Genomic DNA, 6,414 nt, shown 5'->3' with positions numbered 1-6,414 from the left:
CAATTTAGTAACCAAGAAAATATTGTTATTACTACTTATTTCTAAAATGTAACAAGAGAATCATTTCATATATTCAGCCACATATATTCATTTTGAATATAAAACCATTTTCTAGAGGAGGGAGGAATGATTGCTGTGATTTTTTAAAATTCCAATAATGATTATGACTTATGTATGATCTTTAATTATTATAATAATATAAATGGAAAGTTGCTCATTATTATAATCTTGTATTCATTATGAAATGTATAATTCACTTTTTCTATCTTTAAAAATCAAATAACATTGTAGAGTACTATCTCCCTTGTTTTTGTTATATTACTACAGTTATTTTTCCTCATCCATCCCTATCCTAATATTAGCATGTAAAATAGTCTTTTTTTTTTTGTAAAATAGTCTTATAAGAGACATTGACTATTCAGTGAATATACAATAAGCCATTAAGGGAGAATAGAATTGGCTAAAATTTCACAAGGTAGCAGAAGTAAACAGAGAATCAAACTGAATGATTGAGAGAGAGAGAAAAAAAAAAATATATATATATATTTGTTACAATAGCTTGCTTACAAATCATGACTATATAGTATGTAACATAAAGAGCTTAAAAATATAATTTTCTTATTATTCTTGAATTTCTAAATGCACACACAGAAACACTCATTTACAAATCACAGTTAGTGCAAGACAAGTTGATGAATATGTTAACTAACACAACCATGAACTCAAATAAAAGGAAACACTGAATTATAATAAGCAATATTAGACAAATAGTACCTATTAAAGTAATTAAATAGAAGATTTCAAAATAAGGATGGGGTAAATAAAATTCAATCAATCTAATATAAAGCAGTCAAGAGAAAAAAGAAAAACAAAGAAAATAAAACAAAAAATAAGATGGCAGATTTAATCCAGTTGTAGTATCATTAAAATAATAAAAGTTGATTATATTTCTTTAAAAGACAGAAATTCTCAGAGTGGCTAAAATAAAAAAGCTTTGTGCTATGTATAAGATACTTATAAAAACATATAAATGGAGTAAGTCAAAAGTAGATAAAAAGACAGATGAACATATATGAAGCAACTACTAATCATAAAACCTGGAATAATAATTGCTATATGAGACCAAAATTGATAAAGATATACAGTTTGGAAAAACAAAATGAATCATCTTGATTTATGTTTTACATGTACACATACAACAAATGTAGGATACACATTATTTCCAAACACATTTATAAAAAATTCTCTATGAAATCACTAAGCACATATAAGCAAATACAAAATAATTATGACAAAGATGATATTTTGTCCAAAGGAAACAAGACAATATAATTACAAATAAATAATAAATAAATATTATTTTAAAAATCTCTAACATGTGAAAATGGAAAAAAAACTGATTTAATATAGTTCATTTAATATAGTTCATAATAAATAAATATTATTTTAAAAATCTCCAACATGTGAAAATGGAAAAAAATGATTTAATATAGTTCATATAATAGAAGAGTTTATCAGAATCGATATTACAAAATCTTTAAAATCACATTAACGGCAGCCAATATACTAAATATCCAATCTTTTCAAATGGAAAAACAATAGTACATAAATATTAGTTTTTGCTTTAACTGCATTCATATGTACCAAAAGATCTGAAAATTATGGCCTAGATATTCAAGCTGCTAATAAATAAAACTTTAGAATATATTCTTTTTTTATTATTTTTTATTTTTTTTTAGAATATATTCAAAGTGAATCAAAAGTAATAAATATTACACACCATGTAAGAAATTTATAATGTAGGAAACAAAGATATAGTGGATTCACTAAAGAAGATGAAGAGGAAGGAAAAGGAAGAAGAGTAAGGGAGGGAAGGGTAAGAGGAAGGAGGGAGAGTGGAAGAAGAGGAAGGGGAAAAAGAAGAAGGAGGAAACAACAACTGACAAACATCTCTAGAAAAATTAATCAAGGAAGAAGAGGAAGTATAAGTAATTATATAGGGCTTTAGATAATTGCTTAGCAACACAGATACCATAAAGAATTTAAAAATCAATAAAGACTACTATAGTAATCTATATCCAATACATTTGAAAAAAAATGGACAATTCCCTAGAAAATCATAAATGACAAGCATTTAAAGAAAATTTAAATAATTGAATATACCTAACAGCATTAAGTAATATAAGCACTTTTTGAAACCACTTACACACACACGTGTGTGTGCACATGCACACACTCACCTATGAAGTTATGCTCACTACTTTAAATGATAGAACTAAGAGGAAATTCCTACATTACATTAATTTTCTAGGTAAGGAGAGAGAAATGTATTTTAAAATTTTGGCAGGAAATCTGATCTAGGATGTGCTATTTTCACTTGAACATAAACATAGAGAAATTCAAAGAATATTAAAAGAAAAAAGAACAAAAAGAACAAGTAAGGGTTTATAGCCAAGAAACATGTTAGGGAGTGTGGGTGATGTAGGGACAGGTAGGTTTTTGGTGAGTAGAAAATCACTAAGAGGAGATATGGAGACATCAGAGGAAGGAGTAATTCTTACTAGACTGAACAAACAGGATCCTTACTGAGGGCAGATCACAGTAATCAATATCAAGGGTGGGTAATGAGGAATTTGATTAGATATTGAGAGTAATCATCTATCAAGAGTAGGAGGACTCTGTCTAAACTGATTTAGCAGGATTCATGCTAAAACTGGACTTTAAAAGGACAGGGAAGCCTAAAATGGAGGCCTAGGTGGGAAAGGGGCTCAGAAAAGCCTGGTATGAAAATTGTTCAAGAAGGTAGTCTTTGGGGATGCCTGGGTGGTTCAGTGGTTGAGCATCTGCCTTTGGCTCAGGACATGATTCCAGGGTCATGAGATCGAGTCCTGTATTGGGCTCCCTACAGAAAGCCTGCTTCTCCCTCTGCCTCTGTCTTTCTATCTGTGTCTCTCATGAATAAATACATTAAATCTTAAAAAAAAAAAAAAAGGAGTCCTTGTCAGTAGTCATTGTCCAGAAGGACAAACACTCTTGGAGTCAGTCATTGTCTAGAAGGACAAACACTCTTGCAGACAGAATTTGAATAAGAATCAATATCTATTCTTAACAAATTTAAAAGAAAGTTTATTAGCTTTTTTTTTTTTTTTTCTAACCATGCCTGACTGGCTTGTTTAATTGGAGAAGGACATGTGGAGTTAACAGTGTGAGGACAGTTGGGACCTGAGGTCGGGGAAGAACAGATCCTCCTCCCCATACATGCCCACTGTCCCCAAATAAAAAATAACCAACTATGGGAGAGCAGCTGAGACAGTGACTGAGGTTGGGGAAGGGAACAGGGAACACAGGGGCAGCAGAAGAGACCATGAAATATGAAGACATAACAGAAAGTGAAATGATATAAATTCAAATGGCAAATTTATTTTTTTAAGATTCCATTTATTTATTTATGATAAAGAGAGAGAGATTGAGAACATGATCGAGGGGAAGGGGGAGAGGGAGAGGGAGAAGCAGACTCCCTGCAGAGCAGGAAGTCTGATGTGGTGCTTGATCCCAGGATCCTGAGGTCATGACTTGAGCCAAAGGCAGACACTTAACTGAGCCACCCAGGAGATCCTGGCTTATGTATTTAAAGCTAAAATTGTGTCGAGGACCGTTATTAACATTCTTTCCTTGGGACATTTTACTGATATGCTAACCAGTGAATAAATGAAAATGGAGCAAATAAGAGATAGAAGACTTCAAATAAAAATAAAAAGATTGCTATAGCTTTAAGCAATCTTTTGTAATTCATAAAGGAGGTAATATAGAAAAGTTTTAAAATATCTACAAATTACCTAATAAGGTTGTTTAGCAAATTCCCAAATACTAGATTAATGCATTATAGGCAGCAAGAAAATAATACTATTTCTCTTCTTCACACTTCTTCTTCACACTATTGTTTAAGATCACCCAGGTGAGCTGCATATCAACTGATACATTTTTAAAATAATTATTTGCCTAAATATAAATATAAAGAAAAATTTTTTTAAATTTTATATATACTCTATATGTCCCAACAAATAGATATATTTTTAGAACTATATAATTTATAAAATTATAAATATAATTATGAGAACTACTATATTTTAGTGTTGGGAAATAATTTTGTTTTATAATAAAATTTCTCTCAGTGAATCTAATTACAAAGCAAATTGTTCTCATGAAAATTGATGTAAATATGAATGTTGATTCAAAGTGAACTCTGTGCCAATAAAGTATTGATGTTGTCTTTAATGTAACTCTTAAAATAACCAGAACCACCATTCCCCTAATGTACATTCAAAGCACAAGTCCCCAGATTTAAATAAATTGAGTTCGGTTGGCTTCATGTGCCCTAAGTGTGATGTAAGTCATTAACAGGTTGAGGTCAAACATCAAATTATGTGCTCAACAGCAAATCTCTGCTGGCAAGAACAAAGTTTAGAAGCTTAAACATGTGTGGAATTGAAAAGATAAGTTTTTCCCTGAAGATACATCTTTCAGGATGAATAAAAATATTTGAATAATTTGCTAGAAATATATTGCTATAGCTTTAAGCAAATACTACAAAGCTGCCTCCATTTAGATATGCCAAAAAGTGCCAGGTAACAAATTATTATTTCAAGTATTATAAATGTAGAATCCATACACTGTGCACTTGTGGTGTGTACATATGGGTGCCCACTCACATACACATGTATTTAAATATACATAGATGCATATATGTGTGTGTCTATGTGTGTATAAATGAAATTTAAGGGGAAGGACTTAATCTAAGTATACATTAACTGCTTCTATATTTCCTCCTCAAAGGAGATTTTTCTGTTTTTCAGAGAGGAAAATGATAAGTAGGTACATTCTTAAAGATTCAATAATATTTTACCTATTACAGTAAGACTCATCCTGATGCCATTCTGTGTTTAAAATAGTTGAACTTGATGTCTGATTGATCCTATTAAGATGTAAATACTCTGTTTAGCACAATGATACAATCAACAGTAAATTTCTAAAAAAGAAAAGAAAAAGAAAAAGAAAAAGAAAGAAAGAAAGAAAGAAAGAAAGAAAGAAAGAAAGAAAGAAAGAAAGAAAGAAAGAAAGAAAGATGGTCAAGACTAGTTGAAGAGAAGAGAAATACACCCCACAGAATGACTGGCAGATCAAAGACCAAAAAATGAACATAGAATAGCCACAGGCAATACTTTGATTATTTAATAGTCACTTCTTAAATTTTTAACTTTCCTGTAGACAGAAAACGAAACTCCTATAAGAACCCAATTTCTAAGAATTTAACACCTGATTAGATTCTGCATAGCATTAGAAAATGTAAGGGAGTGGTGCCTGGGTGGTGAAGTCAGTTAAGCATCTGACTCTTGGTTTCAGCTCAGGTCTTAATCTCTGGTTGTGAGATCAAGCCCTGTGCGGGGCTCTGCAGTCAGTGCAGAGTCTGCTTAAGACTCTCTCTTCTTTGTGGCCCCCACTTCCCTCTATTCCTCTTTTTCTCAAATAAATTATTTAATTAAAAAAAAAAGAAGCAGCAAGGGATTTTGTTAAGTGTTAAAAAAAGTGAAACTATAACAATAGACACAACCATGCTTTTAAACATAATAGATGTGTGCATCTGTAATGATCAGGTACTAGGCTAGGCAGTAGACACACAAGAATAAAAAAATCAAAGTGAGCTCCAGAATCTCATAAGGCTTATGTAAAGTTTTTTTTTTAAGCCATTATAAAAGGATATACTCTTGAATATATTTGAGGACTGGAGATAAGGCTAGAGTGTGACTAGAGCCTTATAAATGAACACTTCAACTAATTAGTGTGACTTCGGTATAAATGTGTTTAAATTTCACTAAACAACCTTTCCTTTTTGCCAGAAGGAAAGTGGACAGGTATGGAAAGAGTGAGCATTAGATAAAGCTCATAAGAAAAGTAAAAAATGTAATACATATGCGATCATGTATTGCAAACAAAAATACAAAGATGAGTGACATTATTTGAATGTTTCTTCAACTCTTTCATATATTTCAAACTCAGGATAAAATATGCCCTTACTGTGCACAAGGATAAAAAATAAATATCAGTTTATTTTATGTAAGATTTTATTTGTAAGAACACAAAATTACATGAAAAGATGCAAAGCATGTTGATGAGTTACAACAGCAGTCTGTAATCAGGGGGAGTAGAACAAGGCATTATTACTTTCCATCATACAATCTCCTTATTTGTAAATAATAATTTGACATTAACAATAATTTTAAATCAGTGTAGTTCAACTCACCTTTCCATGTACTGCTATGTGTGTCTCCCCAATGCAGTGGTGTTTGGAGGTGGAGCCTTTAGGATGTAATTGGATTGGGATATAATCATGGGGTGGATCCCCCATGATGGGATTGG

The sequence above is a fragment of the Nyctereutes procyonoides genome, unplaced genomic scaffold, assembly GCF_905146905.1.
Source record: "Nyctereutes procyonoides isolate TBG_1078 unplaced genomic scaffold, NYPRO_anot_genome, whole genome shotgun sequence".
NCBI lineage: Eukaryota > Metazoa > Chordata > Mammalia > Carnivora > Canidae > Nyctereutes > Nyctereutes procyonoides.
Note: the sequence above shows the minus strand (reverse complement) of the source record.